This window comes from Myodes glareolus, chromosome 20 (genome assembly GCF_982192425.1).
Source record: "Myodes glareolus chromosome 20, mMyoGla1.1, whole genome shotgun sequence".
In the NCBI taxonomy this organism is placed as follows: domain Eukaryota; kingdom Metazoa; phylum Chordata; class Mammalia; order Rodentia; family Cricetidae; genus Myodes; species Myodes glareolus.
The window spans coordinates 40,833,183-40,848,471 of record NC_142045.1 but is presented as its reverse complement, the minus strand read 5'-3'; positions in this window follow the sequence as shown (position 1 = coordinate 40,848,471).

Genomic DNA, 15,289 nt, shown 5'->3' with positions numbered 1-15,289 from the left:
AGGGGTTATAACTTGCATATTTTTATTCTCACTGACCTTTTAAAAATAATCTTATTCAATGCCATTATTTTTAATGTTTACATTGTCATTATAGTTTGTTTATAATTTACAACAGATTGAAAGAGAGTCATTTATCTGAAGCTCACTGTGATTGTTAATTTTCACTGTCTATTTTAGTGGATTTTCAATTCACTTAGTGGGCTGAGGCACACCTGGGTCTATGTCTGGCAGGGCATTAACCACAGAGGATCTGCTCTGAAGATGTCAGTCACATCATTCTACAGGGACCAGAAGGCCAATTAACTGAGAAGTAAAAGAAGAAAAGCCAAAGGTCAAGCAGAATCCCTTCTCCACCTTGCAGGCCACCATTATGTGGAATGAGGAGATGCAGCTTGACTTTCCTTCCATAAATCACTCAATCCTCTGAAACCAGGAACTGAAATACACTCTTTCTATTATACACTCTGTCGAGAATCCTGCTCACAGTGATGCACAGAGTAATACACTTATTTCACTGAATATATTAATACAAGGTAAACATGTTTCAATACCTAGTTACTGATGGAAGTAGCAATCTAGATAACCGTGAGAAAGGCAGTCCAATCAGCACTTTGTAGAACCATACTAATTTTCTTCACTGTAGCTCTAAGATGGATTTTGCTATGTAAATGTTTTTGAATGAAGAAACCTTATTTTTTTCAGAGAAGATTGGCTAACTTATTTAACCCACAAATTAGATAAAGAATAGAAGGTTAAAACTCCTAATATAGAGAAATAAAGAATGTAGAATTATTTTAATACTTCTTGGATGTGGCTCACAAGTAGGTAAACTCTTCTTCTACCTTTCATACTGTAGAATTCTTCATTTTAAATTTATTCTTTGAGAATTTCATACATTCATGAAAGGCAAAATGATCATATCCATATCACATAGTTTCCCTCATCTCTCCCTAGAGGTCAACATACTACCTCCCAAATTCATGTCTGCAGTATTACAATTGTCTTCTACCCTGTAAAGATTTGTCATTTGTATTGTTTTAATAAAACACTGACTGACTAGTAGCCAGGCAGGAAGTATAGGCAGGGAGACCAGGTAGGAAGTAGAGGTGGTACTATGAGAACAGGAGAATTCTGGGAAGAAGAAATGATCAGTCTGCAGTTGTTACCCAGACACAGAGGAAGTAAGATGAGAATGCCTCGTTGATAAAAGATACCAAACAACGTGGATAACACAGACAAGAATTATGGGTTATTGTAAGTTATAAGAGTTAATAAAGTCTGATCTAATAGGCCAACCAATTTATAATTAATGTAGATCTCTTTGTGTTTCTTTGGGACTGAATGACTGTGGGACTGGGTGGAACACAAACCTTGGTCAAAATATTTCTTTTTAAAATTGAATCTACTAAATCAAATTTGTGTTGTTCAGAAGCACATGACCATGGAACTATTTAATGAAGCATGGATGCCCTACCAGAAGGGGACACCCTCCAGTAGGGTGCTGGAGGAAGGGGGGCACTTTTTGGTTCCTGGCTGCTCAGCCCCAAAATAATCACACAGAAACTCTATTATTAAATTACTGCGTGGCCCATTAGCTCTATCTTCTTATTGGATAACTCTTATATATTAATTTAACACATTTCTATTAATCTGTGTATTGTCATGTGGCTGTGGATTACTGGCTAAAGTTCTGGTATCTGTCTCCAGTGGGGCTACATGGCGTCTCTCTGACTCTGCTCTTCTTTCTCCCAGCATACAGCCTAGCTTTCCTAGAACCTAGTTCTGTTCTTCCCTGCCATAGGCTCAAAGCAGTTCTTTATTTATTAACCAATAAAAGCAACACATAGACAAAAGCCCCTCCCACACCATCCAGGGAGGAATGATTTTCCTTCCTTCATCACCCATCAGTGGCCAATAGCTTCTCAGTTGTGGATAGGGTCTTGGGAACTCCATCAAGGTCCATACTGGAATTGTGATTGAGTTGATTTTACATAGATCTCATACAAGTAATAACAACTTCTGTGAGATAATGAGTACAATTTCCATGTCCCAATGCAGAAGACAGCCCTTTACAGCACTCCTCCCCATCCTCTGTGTTCTCACATTTTCTCTGTCAACTCTTCCTTAATGCTCTCTGAGTCTTAGCAAGGGTGTGATAGAGATGTCTGATTTTTAAGAATACAAAAGTTTGGCATATTTGATGGAAATAAATACACATTAGTGTTAGCTTTTTGTCATTTTAAATGCTATATTTGTGCCCAATGTATCTTTGTCTCCTAAAGAAACATTACATCTTTAGTTCATGTAGCTGAAGATCTTTCCAGACGTGGTGGGAATCAAATCTACAAACTATTTTCTATGAGCTTCCAAAACAGCACCATGATTGAGAAGAAGATCACCTCCATCCTACCACATGACACTTGTTTAATATGAGGGAAGCGGGGATCTAAGTGTGCAATGTTAAATTGCCCTCCCCTTTTCTTCCCTCTCTTCCTGTTCCACATGCTTTTTATCTTCTCATCCTCATACTTTTGTGAACAGGACTGAACACCGGGCCCTGAGCAAGAACATTCACTTCTGATGTCACAGTCTCTTTATTTAGCAACTTCAAGAACAAGAACAGTCTTTGGGTTGTATGCATCTAAGGATCAACCATGTTTAAATATTTATGTTTTTTTTTAGAAGAACTAGTAGATATCGATAAAAATAATGTGGCTCCCTCAGAGGTAGGGTTTTTATGTGAATTTGCTTCTGGCTCTCTGTGGTCTTCTGCAAATCACTTCAGCTTTTTGATTCTCAGTTGCTATATGTCACATGAAAGGTTGACTTTGAACTTTCTGCTCCTTCATATTGTCAGTTTATATACCGCATGTTGTCTCAGGGCCAGCCATATAAAAGCTAAATGAAGACAAGATTCATTGCCAGACTCTTTTGATCCTTTTGTACTTGTGTATATCAGCACGGAGACAGCCTGCCTCATCCCTGTTCTAGATGAGTGCACATTTTATGTGCATATGTCTCCATCTAAAGAAGTGGTTCTCAATCTGTGGGTTACAACCTCTGTGAGGATCAAATGACCCTTTTGCAAGAGTCATATCATATATCAGATATCCTGCATTATGAGTCACAGCAGCAGCAAACTTACAGTTATGATGTAGCAATGAAAATAATTTTATGGTTGGAGGGCTCAACATGAGGAGCTGTATTAAGGGTCACAGCATTAGGGAGGTCGAGGAGTACCTACAGGGCTGTGAGAGGAGAAGGTGTTTTTATGAAAACTACTAGACTTCCAAGTTCAATCTTTTAATGCTTCTCTGGTGGAGAGACTTCCATTAATGTCTTACCATAAATGTAAATGCTAGCATGTTATTTAGTATGATGCTTAACGGAAGTACTTAATTAAAACAGTACTGCTACAGAATAATCAGCTTTTAACTCTTCCTAAATTGCATGCTCTGCTTTGAATATGAATTGAGTTCCTTTGTCCTCTACCGAGAAATTTTGTAAAATGCTCATTCACTCACTGCACCTTCTACCTGTCATTTCATATGGATCATCACATCAACAAATAGACATGGTCTTTACCTGCCCATCCAGATGTGTCCAGAGATCACTCTGTAATCTTTTCTTCTTCTTCTTCTTCTTCTTCTTCTTCTTCTTCTTCTTCTTCTTCTTCTTCTTCTTCTTCTTCTTCTTCTTCTTCTTCTTCCTCTTCCTCTTCCTCTTCCTCCTCCTCCTCCTCCTCCTCTTCTTCTTGTTCTTCTTCTCCTTTTTTGCTTTTTTTTGGCAACACTATCACAGACAAATATCCTTTGACTAACTACTAAGTAGTATATGCTATGCACTCAATTTCACAGTCAAATTATTGCTGTACTGGGGGCAAGCACCTGTGTTGGATGACTTTGAACCATTTTGCTTTCAGAAGGGCAAGACTTGTGTCAAATTTGAACACATGCACTGATGCCAACCAATTACCACACTTACATACACGTGTAAAAGTAACCCCCCACATGGAAAACAACAAATAACTGATAAACATTAGTTCTATTTTTTATGAAAGAGCTGACATAATCTATTCAATGAAAGATGAAGTAGCTTTTTATATTTATGAAATTGAACATAGACAGAAAAAATAGATTAATTGATGAAATGCTTGTTTTACAAGAATTAGGAACTGAGTTTGATCCATAAAATCCACATTTGAAAAATCATGCTTGGTGGCACATTTTTATCATTCCAACACTAGGAAGTTTGAGAAGGGCTGATCTCTGGAGGTCACTGTAAGCTAATCTACCCTATTTGTCAGGCACCAGTAAGAGACCCCGTCTCAAAGTAAATTACTAAAACTCTTGAAAAGGTAGGTGTTGCCTGAGGAATGACACCTGAAGTTCTCCTCTGTCTTCCACGCTCACCGTACATAGATAACATTAATTTTCCTGCACACATAATGACAGAGGATGTAACTCGGAGCAGTTACTGTCAACTCCCGTCTTCATGCCTTCTCTACCATGATTTGCTATACCCTCAAACTGTGAAACCAAAATAAATGATTTCTTCCTTAAGTTGCTTTTGTCAGGTATTATGTCATAACAATACGAAAAAAATAACTAGTATAAATATGAAGCATGTCTTATAAACTACAGTATACAAGGTTTTCTTACAGACTTTTTAAAAGTTGATGTCAACATTCCTAAGAGTCATGAAGAGGTTTTGTCGAGTTTTGTTGGTCAGTACTTGAACAACTCTCAATGTTTCTTGTCTCTGCATCTCTACAAGGATCTTAATTACACCTTGATACTTCCTAAGGGGATTTAAAATATAAATCAGATGGTAGCCACTTTGAACTTCAGGATATTCCCGAGACAAAACCAGGATTTGATTTATGACTCAAATCTTTGATAGCAGTATATTTGAATTTTAAATGATAACTATTATATTGCTAGATAATACATATCATGAGGAATCTCAGCTCAGTGAGCCATATGGTACAGCTAGGAGATGGAGGAAAGACCCAAGTCAATTAAGTATGAAGCTAGAGGCAGACATGTGATTAGAATATGCAGCCTTCATCTCCTGTCCGTGTTGTTGATCCTGGGTACTCTCTCCAAGTGTATAAACCAGTTGCCAAAAAAATCTGCATAGAAATAATATTCGTTTGTGCTTACAGCATTCATTAGTTACTCTGAATTTTCTCTGAGTATCAAACACGTGTGTAAATGAGATGAGATATGAGAGCAGCAGGCAATGTAATCCAATTATCCCAGGAATATTGCTTGCCCTCAGAGTAGCAGCGGCAAGTCTGGACCTCAAAGCCGGTTCACGTAAATGTTTCATCATTTTTATTTTCTAGTTTGTGTTGATCATTACCTTAAGAGGATCTAATATTTGCCTAAAATATATTGCATTTCTTTTTAAATATGGTATACATTTATGCTTAAAACAGTGAATTAATCCATAATAATTCAAAAACCTTGATCATAGCAAGCCTCCCTTCACCTGACCTACAATGCTCTGTATGTGAGCTCATTTCTAATTATTCCCAGACTGCTTCTTATAATTCAATGTACTGTTTGTTTCCCGCTGTATTCCTAGCCAACTTGAATTTTTTTTTGTAAGTGACAGGATGCCTCAACATAGTTTTCATTGTTTACTGATTCATTTATTCAACTGAGTTACAGGGTGTCAGTGAACTGACAAGGAGATGACATGGAACGCTGGCAGGCAAGTCATGGGAAGAGTAGGGGGAATATGAGCAGCCGTTCCAGATTGTTCAATTGTGGGCCTCTACGTTCCCCAATCAATATCTTTGCTTTCTAATTGTTCTTGGATTTATACATAGTGACATTATCCAGAGCTGTACACTTCCATCTGTGCTTATAATTGCAATTCGGATTTTTTATTTAGATTATAAACCTATTCCAGCTGGGTTTACTGGTATGCTACCCATTCTGAATGCTAAAGATGCTATCAATGTAGTATTATGAACATATTTGTGATTTTTAAAGTATTTCTGCCTTCTACAGAGGACAGATGTTTCGATTTACATGCTTAAAAAACAAGAAATTTGAAGTTGGAGATAGAAATCGCCATCCGGCTCAAGGCAAATTCTTTTGAATGTATGTAATGAAAGCCTAGCCTTCTCCAACAGGTAATTTAAGGGTACCAAGATGATAGCTTTTCTATTTTTTTTAAAAAAATATTTTTATTTATTTAATTAGCATGTGTGTGTGTGTGTGTGTGTGTGTGTGTGTGTCTGTCTGTCTGTCTGTCTGTCCATCTCTCTGTGTATGTGTAGTCACACATTTGTGCATTTGTGCCATGGTGTGCTTGTGCACACCCAACAAATATTGAAATTCACAATTTCCTCCCGTTACGTAGGTCCCCGAGATTAAACTCAGATCATCAGCCTAAGAAACAATACCTCTACCTACTGAGCAATATTACAGCCTATATGGAGGCTTCAGTTTTTTAAAGATTTCATGTGTTTTCATGTATGTGTATATGCATGTGTGTGCATATGTGTGTGGGTGCCACAGAGGTCAGAAGGTACCACTGGATGAAGTGGGAGTTGCCAATGGTTGCATGCTACCAGCTGGACATTCTGGGACCTGAACTCTAGTCCTCAACAAAGGCAGAACGTGCCTTCACAACTGAGCACTCTTTAGGCAACATTTAGTTTTGCTTCTTGGAATATTCTTCTTGTTCTGTTTTCAGGGCAGTTTCTTAGTGCTAAGCTAGTGCTGGCTGGTGAGTAAAACACATGTGTCCAAGATGTCATTTGGCCTACAGGAACTTAGTCTGTAGTTGAATAGCAAGTAGCGAGTGTCATTCTCTAAACGGTCATGTTCCTCAAGCTTCCTGTCAGCCTCTCTATTCTCCCTCTGGCAATCTTCTGATATGTGTGACTAGCTCTGTTCAGTAATTGTGAGCATGTTTGTCACCCTATGTTGAGTGTGTCACTGTGAGACTGGCCAGCTTATTTCACTCCCCACCACTGGAATTTTCCAGGTGGGGATTCTCCTGTCAGCCTGGCTTTAACATTGAGGACAATGACAACATCAGATGGAGTCCACCCTATAATCTAGCTGATTGTGTGGAGTTAGATGAGCTACAGCATGCTTCACTAAATCATTGAGAGCTAGAAGATTGATGGATACTGCTTTATAAACACAGCTATCCTGATGGCTACAGAAATACTTCAAGTTAATTTCTAAATGTATCTAAAAGGCTCATTTCTAGAACTGGAAGAATAAAAATATATTTTTATATTATAATGTATGCTCCCCTAATATGTGTATCAAATTGTATGTTAATATAAAATATAAGATACATGTGCAGACATAATTGTAAATATTAAAGTGAAAAACACACAAGGTAGATGTCTCAGTGTGTTTTCAGAAATGCTGATGAACTGAGTTTAATTCCCAAAACCCACATTGTGGAAGGTCACAATTTATTCCTAGTGTTTGAACTCTGCCATGGAATATATGTATGTGCACACATGAATAACTAACTAACTAAATTAATTAATTAATAATCTATAAACATAAAAACCCTAAAACCTAAGAAAAATCCTCTTGTGTCTATATGTGCACATACATATGAATACATGAGTTCCTGGAAAGACCTAAAGCAAGCCTTATCGTGTATGATTGCACAGAAATACAATAAGTACATTTTAAAACATGAAGAAAATGTGGTGCATTCACACAGTGGAGTGTTATTCTGCTATTAGAAAAATGACAACATGAAACTTGCAGATAAATGGATGAAAGTGGAGAAAAATCTCCATGATGGAGGTTTCTCAAATATAAAGCAACAGATATGGTATGCATTTACTTATTTTATGTGGATCTTAGATGTTAACTCAGGGATAATCAAACTTGCAATCTTTAGGACCACGAAGATATATATATATATCTAGAGAGAGAGAGAGAGAGAGAGAGAGAGAGAGAGAGAGAGAGAGAAAGAGAGAGAGAGAGAGAGAAAGAAAGAAAGAAAGGAACTAGAGGGTATAGTTAGATCTTATTAAAAAAAAGGGAAATAGAGTAGATAGTGGTAGGTGAATGGGGCTGGAGCAGAAGGATCATGCAGGGCAGGGGAAGGGAGAGTAGAACGACAGAATGTGGGGAGAAACAGCTAAAATTAATACCATCTGAGACACAGTATGAAAACCTAATATAGTAGAATCTTTTAAAATATATTCACGTATGAAGGGGATCTAAATTAAATTACCAAAGTGTTGGGGAGACAGAGTCACAATTGGTCATCTTATCACCAAATGACACTTTCCGTCTGGGGATTAAATTACATGTAATTGAGATGTTGGCCAAAGAGACCCCATGGAAATCCCAAAATAATTCAGTCTGTTGTTAAGAAAATAAGTTGCTCTCCACAAACTGACAGTAGGGCCCCACTGCTGAAGACAAGACCTACACAACTCATTCAACATGGAGATCCTGAATTGATGCTTCCCTAGAGCCTTCAACCCTGTGTTCTCAAGTCTTTGGTACATGAAGGCACTCTGCATGCTACCAAAGATAAGTATAAACACAAACTAGTCACAAACCCTTTGAACTCTAATGGTTTCTGACTTACAAGAAATGTTAGGACAATGGAGGAATAAAAGCTGTGGGGGTAACCAGCCAATACCTGATTTAAGTTAAGGCCCACCCTACCAGATAGAACTGGTACCCAACACTGCTTAAGTAACCAATGAATGCTAGACTGTCCCAGACTTGAGAAAAAAAGAACCAATATGACTAGTAAAAACAAAACCAAATGCAAAACAAGAACAAAATCAAAACAAAAGAAAAGAATAGGGATAAATGACCCCTAATGCCATTCTGTTATACTCAAAGATCAGTGGCTTGCACAGCCAATATCTGAGAAGATCAGCAGATGAAAAATATACAGAGACACACAGCCAGACATTAGGCAAAGAATGAGGGACCTAGGAAGACTTAGCCCTAAATAGATGTCATGAACAAGCCCTCCTCTCAGGGGTAAGGGAACCCCATGGAAAAGGTGACAGAAAAAAGTATATGAGCCAAGGGATAGAGAATACAAAGAAAATAAAGTCTTCTAAATCGACATGGTCAAACCTCACATAAACACATGGAGACTGAACAACTGAAGCACTGTGCTGGCCTGGTTCATGTCCTCTGCGTATGTATTATGGATTCTCTTTCAGGGTTGTTATGGGATTCCTCAGTATGTGAATGATTGCGTCTCTTACTCTTGTGCCTTCTCTTGGGCTTTTCCCCTTCTGTTTGTTTGTCTTGCTAAATTCCAATGAAATACATTCATTTCATCTTACCATATTTTATTTTGTTACTTTATTATTATTATTTCTTAAAAATCTGTTCTTTTCTAATGAGAGACAAAAAAGTGCTTGAGAGAAGTGGTGGGGAGGAAGGGGGAGAAGCAAAAATCATAATTAGAATATATTATTTGAGAAAATAATCTGTATTCAATAAAAGGTGAAAAAAGGAGTATGCCACAAAAATTTAAAATGAATGACAGGAAAAAATATAAAGCAAATCCTATAAAAATACTTAGTTTGTTATATCTTTAAAATATCTCCTTCTATTGCTCTCAGAGAGAAAGATGTAAGTAAAGGAAAAATGATTTATTTTAAACCAGAAATATGACCCATTAGTAGATGGCTTCTGTTATCCAGTAAAATATAGTTCTCTGTTTTATGTGTGTACTTACTCATGAATCTTAATGTTTTTAGTGTGTTCTAAGTTAAAAATCTATTAAATAAAGTCATCAATTTAAAGTAGAAAATTTGCTTTTAAATATTCCAAAGTTCTTTAAATAATTAATAAAATAAGCAAATGTTAAAATATTATTCAAATACTAACTTTTTAGTGATTAAAATGAGCTTACCTGGCTAATAATTTCAGTTTAAAGTCCACCACTACAAGGAAGTTCAGACAGGAACTAAACCAGTTAGTCATATTCACAGTCAAGGGTAGAATGAGAATAAACACGCTCATGCTCAGTTATACTTGTATAAAGTCCAGGGCTCCACCCACAAAATGTTGCCACACACAGCTAAATGGGTCTTTATCAATTAAGGCATTCAAAAAAATCTCTCACCGACATGCCTACAGGTCATCTGATTAGAACAACATTTATTGAGACTATCTTGATTGTATCAAAGTGACAAGTAAAAAAAAAAAACAAAACATTGCAACTGGTGACCAAGGTTGCACCACCAGCTTTGCCAAAAAGAAAACAAATTTGTAGTGTTTAGCAAGTTCCAGTATATCTTAATATACATTTTGTACGAGTGAAATTTTAGGAATTGGGTTTGTGCTAAGAATGGAGGAGAACACTTGAAGTCCCTGCACCTTCTTATGGGACTAAAGAGATGGCTCAGTGGTACAGAGTGCTTCCTGCTTTTCAGAGGATCTGAGTTTGGTGCCAGGATCATATAGGGTGACTCACAACCACCTATACTATAATTCTAGCCGCAGGACACCTTTTTCCCGTCTCCTCTGGCATCTGAGCATGTCTGGCGGACACTCACACAGATACACATGTACAAATAAATAAAAATGAAATCAATGAATTCATTGACGTGATCTAGGCCCGTGTGAGCTTACAGCTGTCGTAACGTAGTTCTTCCGATCAGCATTTTTGTTATTTTTTTATTGTTTAAGACAATTTTAAGTATAAGTATATTTTGTTCGTAGTCTTCCCCTGCCCCGAGTCTTCCAGATCCTCTCTTCCACTCTACCCACCCAACTTTAAAGTTCTTTCTCAAAACAAAGAAAAAACCCAATATAACAACAAAGACCCCCCAAAACAGGAAAACAAATTAGCACTATACTCAAAAAGAACAGAAATCAACTTTAAAATTATACTTTAATCGATTTACCTGGTAAAGAAGACAGTGCATGGTAAGGATTATTATATTAAAAGAACGAAGTCATGGGCAGAAAGAAAAATCATCTGATGATCTTGCAAATTTGTAACAGAAAGTTATTGAGTATAGCATGCCCACTATTAATTAGGTTAGTAGTATCTCATTTAAGACTCCAAATTAGCATGAAATTTGGTTCTATAACTTCACGTGTTTGATATTTTCTAGCAAATACAGCCCTATACTCCTATATTAGTTGTCCCTGACCACAGAGCTATTCTTTTTCCTCTAGGTAGGTACAAGTAACAAACAATGACTTCTCATTAAAATAGGGTGCTTATCACTAAGTGATAAATGTGGCCCTGAATGGAAGCCTTTTAGATATTTATAAGACTAAAGGATACTCAAAAATCTCCCCTCTTTGCTCATGATACATGCTTTTCATAATGAATGCTCTGATGAAGCCACTCAGTTGTTATCAGCAGTAATCCCTCGGAGGTGATTTAGAGTCACTGAGTGGTAGTAGGCATTGTGGTCCTGTCAGCTGAGCTGTAAATGATGGCGTGGTACTTCTGAACTCCATGAATCAAGACAGGAAACTCATCTAGGACCACGTTTTCAACCACCCAGACTACCTTTGCATAAATGTGAGAGACTCCAGGGAAGCTTATACATTAGTATCCATATCCTAGAGAGGAATAAAACTGACTTGGCTAGCAGCATACAAAATTGATGCCATCTGAAAGATTCATAGATCTGTCCCATAACTGAAAAGCATCCAACTCATTTTCCTGCGCGCTGTGAAAGAGCAAACTGCAGAGAAGGCCATTCTTGTAGCTGTCACTAAATAACACGTCCCAGTGATACTGTAACTAAGGGATGAAACAGACTGTAATACTTCAACATGGAAGCAAAATAAGATAAAAATATAAATAAAAGGAAAGGGCCCTTTCAGTCATATGAAACTTGACTTATTGAGTATTATCCCCAGACAGCTTTTAGATCAACCTGATGAAGTCAATTTTTTATTAGCGATAGACACTGTATTTGACTTGTGCTTGCAAAACTCAGACTTAGTTTTTACTACACTTTTCTATGCTCATACTATACAGTTGTACATTAGAAGAGACTCTGGTCACAAGTGACTGAAGCCTCCCTCCTCTTTTTCTGGCTTGAGCGGCATGGCCATTAAAATATTATAATGAATTAAAAGAGCAAAGCAAAAAGAAAGCCACTATCTCATAAAAATCAAAATAGATACTTTAATGTTTTCTTTAAAGTGATGATATTTTGGAATAGAAAATCATGCAACATTTAAATAATTAAAAGGATTTTCTATTTTAATAGAGTAATACTCCCTGTAACGAGCCATCCCATTCATTTTCACAATGCTTTTCAATCTGTCACTAATTCTTCACTGAAATGAGGGTTAGTGTCATTGATGTTCTCAGGAGACTTTTATAATATAAATCCATAGACGTGATGTTTCAATGTCAAATAAAATCAGCAAGCATGTCTGTGGAGATGTATGTCAATGATGCAAATGTTTCCACCTGTAGAAGTAGCAATATGTCATGATGTTTGCTCATGGCATTCAAGGATTCCTCTCCAGTCTGTTTTCTGCAGCAAAGACTGAGAAGTAGTTCCCAGTAAACAGAAACAAAGCGAAAACAATGACAGCAACAGAAACAGCGTTAGTGCTAGTTCATCATGACAGCTATAACAAAAATTATTCATGATCATCGTTTTTATTGTATTTGGGTAACTGATATTTTATATCATAGCAAAGTACTTAATAGCTTAATAACTTTTTTCCCTAATACTACCAGTTTAATTCATATAATTCATGGATTTTATTAACAAAAACAGTTCTTTTATTGTGGTCACACATGAATCAGGGGCTTCACTTCACCTTAAAAATTCAGTATTCCTAATTCATTATCTGTAAAACATGAGATCTACAGGTTATTTACGTATATATTTAGTGTCAGTTTGAACTTTTTTTTTCCGTTAGACTTGTTTATTCAAGGATCCGAAAACACGCTTTCCACTTCCTCCCCTCCTCCCAACACTCTCCTGCTCCCCCCACTCCCTCTCCTCCTCCCTCACCATTCCCAAGAGAAGCCAGGGTTTCCTGTCCTGTGGGAAATCCAAGTTCCTCCCCTCTCCCTCCAGGTCCAGGAAGGTGAGCATCCAAACAGGCCAGGATCCCAAAAAGCCAGTCCATGCAGACGAAACAAGACCCAGTGCCATTGTCAATGGCTTCTCAGTCTTCATTTGGACCTTGGGTGCTCAGACAGCCCCCATGTCAGCCACATTCAGAGAATCCGGTTTGATCACATGCTCGTTCAGTCCCAGTCCAGCTGGCCTTGGTGAGCTCTCATTCGATCAGTCCCCTTGTATCAGTGGGTGAACGCACCCTTCACGGTCCTGACTTCCAGTGCTCCAATGTGGGTCTCCGTCTCTATCACCATCCATCGTCGGATGAAGGCCCCCTCTGATTTTGCTTTCCTTGCTCATGATCTCCCTCCATCTGCTTCTCATTTGGACCTAGGGAGTTAAGTCCAGTGTTCCAATATGTGTCTCTGTCTCTATCTCCATCCATCTCCATATGAAGGTTCTGTGGTGACATGCAAAATATTCATCAGTATAGTTATGGGCCAAGGCCAGTTCAGACACCCTCTCCTCTGTTGCCCAGAGTACAATCTGGGAACCTCTCCTTGGGCTTGGGAACCCCTCCAGAATCAAGTCTCTTGCAAACCCTAAAATGGCTCCCTTAGTTGAGATATAAACTTCCCTGCTCCCATACCCATCCTTCCTCCCTCCCCACCTCCCATTCCCCCAAGCCATCCCCAATCCTCCCCCTCCCCTCTCCTTAACCATCTCCCCTTACTTCCACCCCCCACCCCCCCATGCACCCAAGTTTGCCTGGCAATCTTGCCTACTTCTAATATCCGGGAGGATAACTATATGATTTTCTTCAGGTTCACCTTCTTATTCAGCTTCTCTAGGATCACAAATTATAGACTCAAAGACCTTCAACTATGGCTAGAATCCACTTATGAATGAGTACATACCATATTCCTCTTTTTGGGTCTGGGTTACCTCACTCAGTAAAGCGTTTTCTATTTCCATCCATTTGCATGCAAAGTTCAAGATGTCATTGTTTTTTACCGCTGAGTAAAACTCTAATGTGTATATGTTCCACACCTTTTTTTTTTTTAATCATTCTTCTATACCTTAGAGGAATACTCCAAGTGTTACAGCACAGCCACATAGAGAGGGGCAGATGCTGCTCAGGGAGTTTAATGTCTAGAGTAGCCACCGCATTCTGCTTGTGCTTTCTGATTTCCATTATTATCCTTTGAAAGCTCTGTTAATATTAAAGACTTCCATAAGTTTGTTTTAGGGATCATTTTACTTCGTCAAAGTCTGAATTTGCTGGGAATGTGGCTCAGCTGGTTCAGGGCTTGTCTAACATTTACCGAACCTTCACTGAGTTTAAACTGCATCAAGTTTGTAATCTCAGCCCATGGCTGTAAAGGTAAGCAGATCAGAAGTTCAAAGACATTCTTGGCCATATGGTGAGTGCAAGGCTAGCTTGTGATACAAGAGTGATAAAAAGAGTAAATATTAGGCACCCAGAAAGGGTTGTATGCAGGTAACAAACACTTGAAACATGGAAAAGGATATAGAGGTATGCTTGCTTATTATAACTCTTTTGTGTTTTTTTAAAGGAAATTTTGGTTAAGTACATGAAAGTAAATTCAATAACAAAAGTATAAAATATATTTTTAAGCTCCACAACTTCAGAACATCTGTTCTAACTGTTCAGAAAGATGGAAGATATGGTTAATGTGTGTGTTTTAATTTGCAAGTTTGTTTTCATAAAATTTTCATTAATTAAAAATGAAAATTTGCCTTTAAATTCTGAATTTGGTATCATCAGATAGGTCCATAAAACTAATAAAATGTGATTAAAAACAAAGTGAGTCATTAATCAGACATATGGAAGAAAAGAGAGAAATTGGATCATTCAAGATTTATTTAATTCATTTCATGTTTTTAAAATAATGCCAGAAGGGGGGAAATCTTGTATCCTTGAGTAGAGCTATTCATTACAAATAGAGATATATTTGGTGCCAAATTTAAGTTGGATAAAGCTTAAAATAAAATGTAAAATTGATGATTCTGATTTATGTGAGATCTTCAGTTCTTGCTTAGGAAGAACCAGGCATGAGGACTAATTTCCAGAAATGGAGTATTCAGAGTTATGGGTCAAATGCCAAATAGAGTCAGTTTTGGTAGTCCTCATTAAGACACAATATCAGTCCCTCAGGGGAAGAGGTCTCATATACACAAGTAGGTGTATCAATCGTTGAGAATAGTTTTAAGTACTTTCAAGTATATTTT